General features: G+C 45.8%; 1 protein-coding gene across 2 annotated transcripts in view; it reads right to left on the reverse strand.

Moving 5' to 3' along the window:
• Positions 1-16,031, reverse strand: part of ACSS1 (acyl-CoA synthetase short chain family member 1) — a 218,870-nt gene that overhangs the window by 118,109 nt on the left and 84,730 nt on the right. The window lies entirely within an intron of this gene.

The following is a 16,031-nucleotide window of genomic DNA, read 5'->3' on the forward strand; positions in this document are numbered from 1 at the left end:
GCATTGATGTGAATGGGTACCATAGGGAATAATGTGATTTCTATTGTCGTGCATTTCAGAGCAGGAGAACTCACACTATTGTGAGCAAAGCCTAAAGCCGGACATTTGGCAGTGCTACAGAGCCTATTGCTGAATGCTGTTACCTCCATATAGAGGAACTTTCCCTGGAACAAGGATTTTTTGTTGACCTTTATAAAGTACAGGTAGTTGGATGCCTGCACACTTTTTGCTAGAACAAACAATTTTATTTACTATACAGTATATTATACAGTATATTCTATAGGAGAAAAGGAGGTAATGTAAATGGAGGTCACCTCTTGTTATCAAATACATAATCTAGATGTCATTTGCTTACCTGCAGTAGGCAGATGTCAGCTTAAATGTGATTGGTTGTTGGAAAATACTAATCATTCACCTCCAGGTCCATTTATATTACTTTTTTATTTTACTGGTGTTTGGGCAAAAAATACTTGCTTTTTTTGGTGCATTGTATGCAGTAATAACATTTCTAATCAATGTGTAACCAAATGTTCTTAGTGTGACTTTGTGTCCCTTGTTTTTATGTTATTTTGAGCAGGTAGAGCACAAATCATATCTGTTGTATAAACATAACAATGTATCCAAGCTTTATATTTAAGTATACTCAGAGGCGGCTCTGGGCTTTGTGAGGCCTTAAGCAAAACTTAGACATGAGGCCCCACTCACGCCCATAATGGAAAAAAGTATTACATTTTTAGTGCAGAGTCCTTGCATGAGGAGATTGGTCCAGCACATCCGCAGGTAGTGCCATCATTCTTCCCGATGCTGGGCTCTCCCCTTCCTCAGTCAGGTTAATTAGGCGGCCGCGAGGCCTTACGACCGCCTAATCTGCCTAATTAAAGAGCCGCCTCTGAGTATACTCCTCTGTTTAGTTATCGTTATGACAGCAGATAAAATTTTGGGTACTTTCTCCAGGATGAAAAACTGGATTATATTATTACAAATCTGCAGCATTCTGTCATATGAAGTGATGTTGGTTCATTGAGGAACTACCTTGCATTTTTTTGGTTAATTGGCAGAAAGTAAAAGCCACAAACATTTTACCCTATGCATAGAGTTGCTCTCCAGAGGAACATAAGCATAATTCAGTTTACTTATGTTTATGATTCCTCCCCCCCTCCGGTGTCACATTTGGCACCTTCCAGGGGTGAGGGGGTGCAGATATCTGTCTAAGACAGGTATTTGCACCCACTTCCAGGCATAGACCCCCGCATTATCTGCAGGAGTCTACACCACGTCCGGTGCCCCCGCTGTCTTCTGGGAGACACACGGGTCCCAGAGGACAGCAGGGACCAGTGGCATTGCACAGCGTGACTCGCGCTTGCGAAGTAGGGAACCAGGAAGTGAAGCCGCAAGGCTTCACTTCCTGATTCCACCGACATCGCGGGCGCGTTGGACAGGTAAGTATCCTTATTTTAAAAGTCAGCAGCTGCAGTATTTGTAGCTGCTGACTTAAAAAAAAAAAACATTTTGGCGGACCTCCGCTTTAAAATAACATGTTGAGTTTCTTGACGTACACCAAGCTAGTTATATGCATATTGTATTCTCTTAGAATGTGTTAATAAAGTTGTTAGGAACCAGTGCATTTTGGAAGAATTCTCTATAGGAAGTGACTCAGCTTCCATTTTAATAGGTAGATTCAGGTAGGGGCGCGCAAATCTAAGGCAGCGTAGCCTAGCGCGTTTACACTACGCCGCCTTAAGTAAGAGAGGCAAGAACTGTATTCTCAAAGTACTTGCCTCCTTACTTAGGGCGGCGTAGCGTAAATGCGGCGGGCGTAAGGGCGCCTAATTCAAATGTGTTGGAGGGGGGCGTGTTTTATTGTAATGATGCTTGACCTCACGTTTTTGACGTTTTTCTTGTACTGCGCATGCGCCGGGCGCCTACATTTCCCAGTGTGCATCGCGGCTAAGTACGCCGCACGGGCCTATTGATTACGACGTGGACGTAAACAACGTAAATCCCGATTCGCGGACGACTTAAAGCGGATGTGCCACGGGAAAAATATATTAAAAGCCAGCAGCTACAAATACTGCAGCTGCTGACTTTTAATATAAGGACACTTACCTGTCCTGGAGTCCAGCGCCGATCGCAGCAGATGACGAGCCGATCGCTCGTCACCCTGCTGCTCCCCCCTCCATCCTCGGTGAGGGAACCAGGAAGTTAAGCGCTCCGGCTTCACTGCCCGGTTCCCTACGGCGCATGCGCGAGTCGCGCTGCGCCCGCCGATTGGCTCCCGCTGTGTGCTGGGAGCCGAGTGTTCCCAGCATACAACGGGGGACGGACGGGAAGGAAGGAAAAAACCCGTCCTTTGCCCGTATCGTAGGGCCGGAAGTGGGTGCAGATACCTGTCTGTAGACAGGTATCTGCACCCCCCTCCCCCCTGAAAGGTGTCAAATGTGACACCGGAGGGGGGGAGGGTTCCGATCAGCGGGACTCCACTTTAGAGTGGAGATCCGCTTTAAGCAAATGACGTAAAAAATTTGAATCTCGCGGCGGGAACGGCGGCCATACTTTAACATTGTTATTCCACCTAATAGATGGAATAACTTTTTGCCTGCTAATGCCTTACGGAAACGGCGTAAATCTACTGCCGTGGCCGGGCGTACGTTCGTGAATCGGCGTATAAACTCATTTACATATTCTACGCCGATCCGAAAAATTGCAACCTAAGATAGGACGGCGCAAGCCGTCTTACCTTAGATATGTTTAAGCGTATCTCTGTTTGAGCATACGCTTAAACATAAGTCGGCGTAGATTCTGAGTTAGGTCGGCTTATCTACTGATAAGCCGGCCTAACTCTTACTGAATCTACCTAGAAGAATCTACAGAGACATTAAGGCATGCTCTTCTTCAATCTCTCGCCATCACCCCTCTGCAAGTGTAAAAGGTGAGTTCTTGTTATCCCATTCTGTGTTATAAAGCATTGTTTCTTTATTACATGAAAAATTGTACTGATCGATGTTTATTTTATCAATTTGTAGTTTCACCTGGCTTGTTCTAATAAATTGAAGATCAAAGAAATATGGAAGCAGGTTTAGCTCTCTGTCTTAGAGACAGAACACATACAATGTATGGCCCGGATTCACAAAGCACTTGCGCCGACGTATCTCCAGATACACCGCGTAAAGTGCAAATATGCGCCGTCGTATCTGTGCGCCGGGCCCACAAAAGTAAGATACGCCTAAAAACACTCTTCATCCCACCAACGTAACTTGCCTACGCTGGCGTAGAGTGGGCGCATATTTACGCTGGACGCATTTGGCGCTCCCATTGATTTCCTATTCAAATATGCAAATGAGGGAGATACGGTGATTCACGAACGTACGTGCGCCCGATGCAGTGCGCCTAAAGTCATATGTCCGGCGTAAAGTTATGCCCCATAAAGGAGGTGTAACTCAGCAGCAGACATGCAGAGGTCTGCACCAGGGAACACAAGTCGGCGTATTTTACGCAGTTTACGTTGGACGTGAATATGACTAGGCGTAGGTTACATTCACGCTGTAGGCAGTGATCCGGCGTATCTTAGGCAGTTGTTCGGGCGTGATTGTGAGCATCCACACTGGGATGCGTCCACGGTGCATGTGCCGTTCGTTATACGTATCTGTCTGGCGCTCAGCCCATTATTTGCATGGGGTCACGCCTCATTTGCATGGCTCACGCCCACTTCCACTTACGCCGACTTACGCCTTGGAAACCCAGCGCAGTTTTGGGAGCATTGGCTTTGTGAATTCAATGCCTGCCTCTCTGCGCTGCGTCGGCGTAGCGTACAGAAGATACGCTACGGCGGCATAAATGTGCGCCGCTGTCTGTGAATCCGGGCCTATGTGTTCTCAGCTAGTGAGTATTTACTAAATAAACAAAGCAGCAAAAGCCAATTCATTTTTGGAGTCATGCAATCTCTTACCCAGGGCTGATCAACATTCAAAATTAAAAACTTTCGGTTTAAATCAGTGAAACAAATTCCTGGTACATTAACACATAAGGTATGCAGAATTTTACAGTCTGCCTTCTTTAGAAAGCAGCCACAGCCTGAGTAGCAAAGCCTGTCCCCTACCAGCATGCTGCAGCAATGGACCCTTGCTCTTTGTCTGGAAGCAACCCTGCAGAGTCAGACCTACAGCTCTGCAATCAGCAAAACTCATGATCCCTGCTGATTGGAGAACTCTTCAGTAGCACTAGCCTAGCAAGGACCATGTTTGACATCTGTAGAGAGACCACTGATTCCACAAAAAGAGCAAGAGTCCTTCATGAAGCTTCCGCGCAGGGGACAGTCTTTTCTACTCAGTCTCAGGCTGCATTCTAAAGAAATTAAGACTGTTGACATCTACTTAGCATGGTTCAGTTTCAGTTAATTTCAAAGCTGTTCACTTTCTCCTTAACGTTATCTCTGCAGCCCATTTGACTATAGAGTCACACATGTGTGCGTATACACAGTGGTAAATACACTCCCCCCTCCTCCATGTCTTCATATTGCTAAACATTATGGGGGCAGTAAGATGGTGATTGATGGAGGCTTCACCTTCCTGTTAGTCCCAGCACATACACACTATAGACAAGAGCTGTAGAGACATGACACAGCCTGTGATTGGCAGAACCTCCTCCAGATTTCTTTACAGTGTAATCAACATGAAAGCTATTGTCAGTTAACATAAACTCTACCTACACCATGTTATTGAAAAAAAAGATAAACATTTGTCTTGAAATATAGATTTACTGTATATACACACCTTTAAAATACTTTGTTGATAATAATTATTTATTTTAATTAACTATTCTAAAAGTATTTTTTATGTCATGTGACTGGCACAGCACCAATCAACACTGTGCAGACACAGATTCGTACATCAGAAGAATAATAGAAACTCCTCCCCCAGAGCTTTCCCCCGAGGACAGGAAAGACCTGGGAAACGTCATGTGACCTCTGAGCAGCAATGATTAAATAGGGTACTCAGATGATTTTTGTATTTAAATTGTATATTAAATACAGTGTCATGATCTTTATATATAAATAAAAGGGATGCTGGCAATTTAACATTGTTTGTTTAGTATCACTTTAAATATTAGTTTTAGATGGACTGGCCAACTAAAATGAGGTTTGTAAACCTACCTATTGTTGGAAAAACTCTATGAGAAAAGGGTGGGCAGCCTAGATGTACTATAACATCATAGGCGTGCGCACATAGGGGCAGATTCATGTAGCACTTACACCGTTTTTTTGGGAGATGCGCGGCGTAAGTGCAGATTTGCGCCGGCGGATCGCTGCGCCGTACCCAGAGAACCAGATTACGCCTCCAAATAGACTTCATCGCCTCGGTGTAACCTTTCCACGCCGGCGCGGCGTTGGCGCAGACTTACGCTGGTCGGATCTGGCGCGGCCATGGTTTTTGTGTTTTAAATATGCAAATGAGGTTTTTGGGCCGATTCATCAACTTAAGCTTGACCGGCGCAGGCTACTCCCGGTGCGCGGAGCTGAAATTTCCGGCGCCAAGTTACACCTCATAAAAGCAGGGGTAACTTTGCACCAAACTTGCAGAGGTCAGCTGGAGAGCAGCTAAAGAAGCAGCGTTACAAACGAACTGAGCAACAACACTTGCTGGACAACACATCTGTGTGCCAACATGCCAGGGGCAGCCACTCTGTGGCCCATAGAGGCGGTCCCCATGTTGGGAGAGGCCCTTAATAATTACAGCCCTCTCCTCTGGGCTGAAATTGGTCATCCGCCCACCTGAGGATTCCTCATCAGCCATAACTGCCCCACCACAATGCAAACGAAAAAAAAAGCTTCAGTACATTTGCACCTGCAGGGCGGAAGTCTTGGCTGATTTATGGACTGGGCGTTGGTAGTGGGCCGGCGTAGCTCAGGGGTCACGCCAGGGCGCAGTTCTGAGCATGTGCAGATTGGGGCATTTACCCCTGGATGTCACTGAGCATGTGCGGTCTAAGATGCGCCCTGGCGTGACCCCTGCGCCACGGTCGGCACTTCATTAGCATAGGGTGACTCCCATTTGGCCTTACCCCGCCTTACGCCGTCTAAAATCCGCCCCGCTGGGGCATCGTAGACAAAAAAAGTTTCTTGAATCACCTAACTGCCTCTCCGCGCTGGACCGGTGTAGTCTAAAAATGATGCACCACGCCGGTGCAAATCTGCACCATTGTACATGAATCTGGCCCATAAGGGTGTAAGGTGTGCCTGGGCACACCCTAATCACCATGTACTATGCAGATTCCCCCTGCTGCCTGGCTGCAGAGAAAAGGACTGGGGAATCTCTGTCCTCAGTCCCTTTCTCTGTCTCAAAAGTTAGACATCAGGGGTCTGTTTAGACCACTGATATTTCACCAAAGCCCCCAAACAGGGCTCCTAAAAAAAATAATAATAATAATATAAAAAAAAAAAAATAATAAAAATAAAATTGTAAAAAAATAATAATAATAATACAAATAAAGATAAACTACTGACACTGATCTCTGCCCTGATGACAAAGCCCTACTGACTTGCCCACTGCCATATATGGTATATTACACACGCATGTGTGTTTGAGCTTTGGTGTGCACACCCTAATGCAATAGGCTGCGCACACCTATGTATAACATACTTATGTGTTTGCAAAGTAACCTGTGACCAAGTGTACAATACTGATTATGTGACTGGGTGTTACAGGAATGCCTTGACTTTCTTTAAAAAAGCAAATATAAGAAACAATATCTAGAAAATATAAGATAAAGAACAGACTGTAAATTGCTAAATTATGAATGCAAGCAGTCAGCTAAGCCACTTGTTCTTTTGTTCAGCAGAAACTGTGCAATGTGGTAAGAATACATAAACGGTTATACATGCAACAAAAATGTGTGAACCCAACACTGTCATTTTTGCCTCTATAATGTGCTCCTACTTTGTAGCACCGTACACATAATGCAAGGAAAAGGAGCTTAGTTTAACCACTTCAGACCCGCGCTATTGACAAAAGACGTCAACAGCACGGTTCTGAGGTGCCAACAGGACGTCTTTGGACGTCATTTGTTTTTCGTCTCCCTGCGCGTCCCCGCGAGCGCGCATCGGCGAAAAACTGAGTTGGCCGTGTCCCTCAAACACAGCCAATCACAGATCGTGCTGAATGGCCAATCACAGCGGCCATTCAGCACTCGATCTAGCCGTCCAATGAGAGATGATCTCAAATGTAAACAAATGAGATCATCTCTCATCGCCGGCTTTCTCTCCTCACACACAGACAGCGTGTGAGGAGAGATCAGTATAACGTTTACAGTGAGTTTACAGTGAGTGTAAAACACGCTAAAAAAAGTGCCCACAGTCCCTGCCAGTGCCACCTTGCCAGTGAAATCACCCAGTGCCACCTGCCAGTGTATTCACATCAGTGCCCCTGCCATCAGTGCCATCTGCCATCAGTGCCATCTGCCCCTGCCATCAGTGCCACCTGCCCCTGCCATCACTGCCACCTGCCATCTGCCCGTGCCACCTGCCCCTGCCATCTGCCATCAGTGCAATCTGCCACCAGTGCTACCTGCCAGTGCAATCTGCCATCAGTGCCATCTGCCAATGCCATCAGCCATCAGTGCCATCTGCCATCAGTGCCCGTGCCATCTGCCTGTGCCATCTGCCCGTGCCATCTGTCCGTGCCATCTGCCTGTGCCATCTGCCTGTGCCATCTGCCAGTGCCATCTGCCATCAGTGCCATCTGCCCGTGCCATCTACCTGTGCCATCTGCCATCAGTGCTACCTGCCATTAGCTACCTGCCATTAGTGCTACCTGCCATTAGTGCTACCTGCCATTAGTGCTACCTGCCATTAGTGCTACCTGCCATCAGTGCCATCTGCCCGTGCCATCTGCCTGTGCCATCTGTCCGTGCCATCTGCCCGTGCCATCTGCCTGTGCCATCTGCCCGTGCCATCTGTTCGTGCCATCTGCCAGTGCCATCTGCCTGTGCCATCTGCCATCAGTGCCATCTGCCATCAGTGCCATCTGCCCGTGCCATCTACCTGTGCCATCTGCCATCAGTGCTACCTGCCATTAGCTACCTGCCATTAGTGCTACCTGCCATTAGTGCTACCTGCCATCAGTGCCATCTGCCCGTGCCATCTGCCCGTACCATCTGCCCGTGCCATCTGCCAGTCCCATTTGCCGTCAGTGCCACCTGTCAGTGTCATCAGTGCCAACAATGGCTAAAAGATCATTTTCACTCGAGGAGGCGTATGAAATTATTGCGGCCAACGGGAGCAACGGGGAGCTCTGCGATTCGGATTCCCCTGCAAATTCAGACAACGAATCTGACGTTAACTACGAGCTGGTAGTTAGCAGTGGAGCAGAGACATCACCGGAGGAGGAGGAGGAGGAAGAAGAGGAGGAAGAAGAGGAGGAAGAAGAGGAGGAGGAGGAAGAGGAAGAAGAAGAAGAGGAGGAGGAGGAGGGTCCCCCCGCCAGACGAAGGCGTATTGCTAAGGAGGCAGTGCCATCCACCAGCACCGCAGTGCCATCCACCAGCACCGCTGTGCCATCCACCAGAACCGCAATACCTCGGCAAGCAAGGTTACGTACCAGTGGGGTGGCACCTCAGTCCCAAAGGGTTAGGTCCCATGCCAGCCTTCCCTATTCCCTTCAGTACCCCTTGTGGCTTCCTCCTAATTCAGGAGAAGCCAACATTCCCCCTTTCACGGCCCAGCCAGGAGTCCAAGTGGACACAGAAAATTTTGCCCCGATTGACTTTTTCAATTTGATTTTTACTGACGACATGCTTGCCTCAATTGTGGCCCAGTCCAATCTTTATGCCGAACAATTCATATCAAGTAACCCCACGTCCTATTATGCCCGTCTCTTCCAGTGGAGACCCATAACAGTGGTGGAGTTCAAAACATTTTTAGGCCTCGTATTTTGTATGGGACTAAACCATTAAAGCCAAGTACGTTCGTATTGGTCAAACCGCCCCATCTACCACATGCCCATCTTTTCCTCAAAAATGCCCAGGTCCAGATATCAAAGTATCATGAGATTCCTACACTACAATGACAATACCCAGTGCCCTCCCCGAGATGACCCAAATTTTGACAAACTTTATAAAATTCGGCCACTACTTGATTATTTTTCCCAAATTTTCCCCCAGTTGTTTACCCCGGACCAAAACATATGTGTTGATGAGTCACTTGTAAAATTTTCTGGCAGGCTCGGCATAAAAAATTTATTCCCTCCAAAAGGGCCCGCTATGGGGTGAAGCTCTATAAATTGTGCGACCGAGCCACAGGATATACGTATGCCTTCAACGTATACGAAGGAAAGGACAGCCAGCTACACCCCCCTAATTGTCCAGACTACATTGGGACCAGCGGGAAAATTGTTTGGGAACTCCTAAACCCACTCATGGAGAAAGGATACCACTTGTATGTGGACAATTTTTATACAAGTTTGCCCCTGTTCCGAAACCTTTTCCGAAAGAAGACACCAGCATGCGGCACCGTACGGTCGAACCGGAAGGGCTTTCCTCAAAGCCTTGTCACCAAAAAATAAAAAAAAGGGGAGACGGCGAATTTACGCAATGAGGAAGTTCTGGCCGTGAAATGGAGGGACAAAAGGGATGTGTACGTGCTTTCTACCATCCACAACAACACATTTTCGTTGAGACCAGAACGAGGAGGAATGGGCGAATCCAGAAACCAAAATGTATCCACGAATACAATAAGTTCATGGGGGGGGGTCGATTTGAACGACCAAATGCTGGAACCCTACCTTTCCACAAGAAAATCATACCAGTGGTACAAGAAAGTTTCCATTTACTTGTTCAATTTGGCCATGTACAATACCTATGTATTATATCGGAAATCCACTCCAAGACCCAAATCCTACCTTTACTTCCAGGAGGAAATCACCACTGCCCTTTTATACCCCAGCAACCCACCAGCAAACATTCGATCCGATGTGGTAAGCCGACTCTACGAGCGCCACTTCCCAGATAAAATCCCTCCCAGACCAACAGGCCAAAAATCCCAAAAAAGATGCCGGGTGTGCTCCAAAGAAGGAGTGAGAAGAGACACCACTTGTTATTGTCCCCAATGCCCTTCCAAACCAGGCCTCTGCGTAGTTGGCTGTTTCAGCCGTTACCATACCCGTCTAAATTATTAGTCCCTTCCTGCCATTTACCTTCACACCCCTTATACCTCTGCTTATGACCCTGGCTTGTTATTTGACCACGATTCTGCCTACCGATTTTGTTTATACCTCTGCCTGATCTGGAACTGACCCTGGACTGTTATTTGACCACGCCTATGCCTACCGATTCTGTTTATACCTCTGCCTGATATGGAACTGACCCTGGACTGTTATTTGACCACGCTTATGCCTACCGATTCTGTTTATACCTCTGCCTGATCTGGAACTGACCTTGGACTGTTTGACCATTCTTTTTGCCTGCCTCTTGAACTGATCTTTTACCCTGCCAGTGGACTAGTGGGATTCATAGCACAGGGGTCTCGCATATGTGAGGGGCTCCAGAATTGTTTTTCTGGATGAAGAAAACTATTGTTTGTTTTCTCATTCTAGATTAGGGTCTGGTTTCCCGGAGGCTTCAAAGAGATTTGGGTGGGAGAAGTCTCTACCCCTGTCCCCATTCTGTCCTGAACAAGGCCCTACTTCTGCCTGCTGCCTGTAGGACCTATGCCATCATGCCTGTACTGACTATGGACAATATCCCTGCCTGTTGCCTGGACAATTGCATTTGCTTTTGCTGACCAAGTCCCTGCCTGCTGCCTGGACCAGTGCTATTGTCCCGTGGACAACTGCACTACTAAAACCACAGGTACATTGTTTTGTTTACCCTTTGCTTAGCATAATGTATTTTGGGGTGTAATTCTTGCCATGTGCATGCTATGTGTCCCTAGAACACCTGTTGGGCATTTCCATTGTCCAGGTGCTCCAGGGCCTTCAAAAGTGTAATAGGTAGTCAACAAGTTAGATGTGTAATGTATGCTCCTAGAACACCTGATGGTGCTCCCTGCATATTGGGCCTCTGTATGTGGCCAGGCTGTGAAAAAGTGCCACATATGTGGTATCGCCATACTCAGGAGGAGTAGCAGAATGTATTTTGGGGTGTAATTTTTGCTATGTACAGGCTATGTGTTGGCAATATCTTATAAATGGACAACTTTGCGTAAAACAATAGCGTTTTCATTTTTTTTCCACATTTTCCAAAAACGTTTGGAAAAAAATGAATCATTCAAAAGACTCATTATGCCTCATAGATTATACGTTGGGGTGTTAGCTTTCCAAAATGGGGTCACTTTGTGGGCATTTCCATTGTCCAGGTGCTCCAGGGCCTTCAAAACTGTAATAGGTAGTCAACAAGTTAGATGTGTAATTTATGCTCCTAGAACACCTGATGGTGCTCCCTGCATATTGGGGCTCTGTATGTGGCCAGGCTGTGAAAAAGTCCCACATATGTGGTATCGCCATACTCAGGAGGAGTAGCAGAATGTATTTTGGGGTGTCATTTTTGCTATATACAGGCTATGTGTTGGCAATATCTTATAAATGGACAACTTTGCGTAAAAAAATTGCGTTTTCATTTTTTTTCCACATTTTCCAAAAACGTTTGGAAAAAAATGAATCGTTCAAAAGACTCATTATGCCTCATAGATTATACGCTGGGGTGTTAGCTTTCCAAAATGGGGTCACTTTGTGGGCATTTTCATTGTCCAGGTGCTCCAGGGCCTTCAAAAGTGTAATAGGTAGTCAACAAGTTAGATGTGTAATTTATGCTCCTAGAACACCTGATGGTGCTCCCTGCATATTGGGGCTCTGTATGTGGCCAGGCGGGGAAAAAGTCCCACATATGTGGTATCGCCATACTCAGGAGGAGTAGCAGAATGTATTTTCGGGTGTCATTTGTGGTATACACATGCCATGTGAGAGAAATAACCTATTACAATGACAATTTTGTGAGGGGGGAAAAAAATAAAAAAAATATTCATTTTGCAAAGAATTGTGGGAAAAAATTACAACATCAAAAACCTCATCATGCATCTTACTAAATACCTTGGAATGTCTACTTTCTAAAAAGGGGTCATTTGGGGGGTATTTGTACTTTCCTGGCGTGTTCAGGGCCCCAAGAAATTAGATAGGCACCGGTACAACAGGTGTGATAATTTGTTTATGATTTGCACCATAGCTTGTAGACTCTCTAACTTTCACAAAGAGCAAATAATATCCACTAATTTGGGTTATTTTTACCAAAGATATGTAGCAGTATAAATTGTGGCCAAAATTTATGAAGAAAAATTAATATTTTGCTAAATTTTATCGCATAAACTAAGAAAAATTCATTTTTTTAAAAAAAATTCCGTCTTTTTTCATTTATAGCGCAAAAAATAAAAAGTCCAGAGGTGATCAAATACCACCAAAAGAAAGCTCTGTTTGTATGAAAAAAAGGACAAAAAATTCATTTGTATACAATGTTGTATGACTAAGTAATTAACATTCAAAGTGTGAGAGCGCTGAAAGCTGAAAATTGGTCCGGGAACGAAGGGGGTTTAAGTGCCCAGTAAGCAAGTGGTTAAGTACGGTATAAATTCAGAATTTATCCACACACCTAGGGTACTATTTTGGTTTTGAAAATACTGTACTTTATGGAAAGCTGCCAGTAAGATATGATAAATGCATTTACAAATATAGGGCCAGATTTACGTAGAATTCCGGCGGCGTAACGTATTACATTTACGTTACACCGCTGCAAGTTTTACGGGCAAGTGCTTGATTCACAAAGCACTTGCCTGTAAACTTGCGGCGGCGTACCGTAAATTCGTCCAGCGCAAGCCCGCCTAATTCAAATGGGGCGTGTATCATTTAAATTAGGCGCGTTCCCGCATGCTCCGTTTTGGAAATTTCCCGCCGTGCTTTGCGCGAAATGACGTCGCGATGTTATTTTTTGAACGGCGATGTGCGTTACGTCCTTTCCTATTCACGGACGACTTCCGCAAAAAAAAAAATATTTAAAATTCGCCGCAGGAACGACGGCCATACTATACCATGGCTAGTCTAAATATAAGCCACAAAATAGCAGCTGTAACTATACGCCGGGAAAAGCCGACTAGCGACGACGTAAGAGAATGCGACGACCGTGCGTACCTTCGTGGATCGCCGTAAACAGCTAATTAGCATACCCGACGCGGAAAACGACGCAAACTCCACCCAGCGGGCGCCGAAGTATTGCATCCTAAGATCCAAAGGCGTACGAAGCCGTACGCCTGTCGGATCTTACCCAAATGCCGTTGTATCTTGGTTTGAGAATTCAAACTAAAGATACGACGCGGGAAATTTGAAAGTATGCCGGAGTATCAGCAGATACTCCGGCGTACTTCTGTGAATCTGGCCCATATTGCTTATATGGAATATTAAATTCTAGTAAATGTATACAGCATTGCAACCATTCAGTGCAGTTTAAAAAGCACATGTGCCCAGACTATGTGCATGAACGAGGCATAAAAAATAAAAAAAAAATAAAAAACTGACCTCTGTACCTATAGACAATGTGGAGAAATCAGCCTTCAAAATTCACAACAGGAGACGTGAAATCAAAGCTCACCTCTTGTTATTTTCAATTTCAGCAGAAACATTGCAGACTCCCAGCCCTTGAAAGCTAACCCTTTCCCACTTTCTCCTGAAATCACATCAGCATACAGTTATGCATGCTGGTATGAAATCATCGTACTTTCAAACATTTGTTTGGTTTACTTACAACTACTGTTTTTCACTTCCTGCTTTCTTTGGGGCACTGTGATGTAACCATGGCATACGGGGATCTTCCTGTCACATGTTCCAGGAGGCAATAACTGAGTTTTAGGCGGAAATCCAGGAAATAAAGGTAGATGGATTTATCTCCCCTGGGTAAAAATTGCCACCATGAAAATAATGGGGAGGAAGAGCAAAATAAGGTACAAAAAAGCTAGAATTATCTATAAATATCTGTTTGTGGATTGCCATTACTAAACATTTCTAAATGTACCTTTGCTGTCATTTTTTATGATAGACGTTAGCTTCTTCTTTAGACCTGTGCATTTTCCATCTTGAAGCTAGACCCTCAGAAATGCCCAAAAAGCAAAATCCCATTCATTTCAATGGCCCCTGTTCACATTTGAGCATTTTGTTGCCTGTAGCAAACCTCCTGTCGCTCAAACGAGTACATAAGCTACTTTTCAGGCAGATTTGAGCATTTTTGTCACCATAGCTTTCAATGTCTGAATGGTGAGAATTTAACAATTTTTGAAAAATATTTCAGACGTTTTCAGCTCAAACAGCATCTCCCCTCCCCTTTTCTAGCATTTCTTCACACCTTACACAGGTTTCTACTGGCCAAAGCAAAAACGCCTAAATGAAAAAACGCCTATAATATTTGCTCAAAAAAACGCTCAAAATGGCTGAAATAAAATCGCTTAAAAAAAAACCTGAAAAGACTTAGCTCAAGTGTGAATGTACAACCCATCAAGTGCTTGTAATATATTAGAACGAAATGACAACTCACTTCACAGTCTCTGATGAGATCTTTGAGGATCAATTATTTCACAGTCCACACAGCTAAAAAAGGTTAGTGAGGTCTTGTTATAAAGGATCAGGAAACTTTTAAACATAGCTTTCTGAAAGTTTCCTTATGCTTTTTGCTCCCCCACAACACTGACCTTACTTATTCCACCCTTCTCCCCACAACTGCATGATTACTTAGCTCTTGCACCTCCATGTTTACCTCAGCCCAGCCCCTTCCTTTTGCTACCTTGAAAAGGTAACCCATACTTCACCTGGCTCTACTGGGACAAACAAACCACCTTTTCCCTCCCACCTGTAAAACACCCCTATCCCTTGTCAAAGATCTTTCGTGACACCAAATGTTGGGTAAAAATTGGCCGTTGAAACGGCCCCTTTTATTAAATAAAATAATTTAACAATAAACCAAAACATAACAAGGCATTTATTTTGTCTACCGATCCTTGGAGGCACTACCTAGCAAAACTACATTTTACCTTCTATCTGCTTAAACACTAACCGGTCCCTGCCGCATTGCACCGACTCGGGGACGACCACCTTCAGCAGATATCCCATCCTTTGCCAGTTAATCCCCCTAACTGGTATTCACCGGGGACCCATACCTCGGATGTGTCCCCACCCATCAAATTCCCTAAGCCTGTTATACAATGCCTCCAAAGACCCAACCGCCACAGCGCAAGGTGTGAAGCCTCACACCTCTGCGCCCCGCCAAAAACGAACCGCTCTTTGAATGCCTTCCTGTAAGCCCAGTGTCCACATGTCGTTGCCCACTGAATTCAGGTGCACGCCATCGTCGCGGAGGTACCTCCACGTTTCAAATTCCAGCTCCCGATGCCGGACCACCAACCCCCCAACGCGAGCCACAAACTTCCCAATCTCTTTGTTTGCCTTTACCCGGGCCCTGTTAAGCTTCGACACCGACCTGGCGTGACGCCATGCGGTGCGCGCCACCATATCCGACCATACTACCACCATACGGGGAAAAGTGGTCTGCAGCCGAAGCACGTCCAATTTGACGTCTCGAATAAAATGTCTGCTGGACCGAACACCCAGGTCGTTGCCACCTGCATGCAGGACCAGGACATCCGGTGGCCTAGCCCATCTGGCGGCCCTGTGAACTTCCGGGACCACCCTGCCCCACAACAGCCCAGAAATGCCCAACCACCTGACCCTGACTTCCGATCTGGGAAAACCTAGCTGGCGGCCCTCAGGCCGAATATCCGCCCTCTTGGCCCCCCAATGGACAAACGAGTGCCCCAATATCCACACTAGGCAAACGGGATCTGAAAGAAAAGAAATGTCCACATGACACATCACTCCCACCCGTGAGCCAAACACACACAACTAAAAGAAAAAAGGAAACAAGTAACGAACATGACAACACAAAAACACCCCCCAGCCACTCACCAAGCACTAGACCAGGTGCGGGCGAACATAAAGCTTGAATCTGTCAGACTC

This window comes from Rana temporaria, chromosome 4 (assembly GCF_905171775.1).
Source record: "Rana temporaria chromosome 4, aRanTem1.1, whole genome shotgun sequence".
NCBI classification, from domain to species: domain Eukaryota; kingdom Metazoa; phylum Chordata; class Amphibia; order Anura; family Ranidae; genus Rana; species Rana temporaria.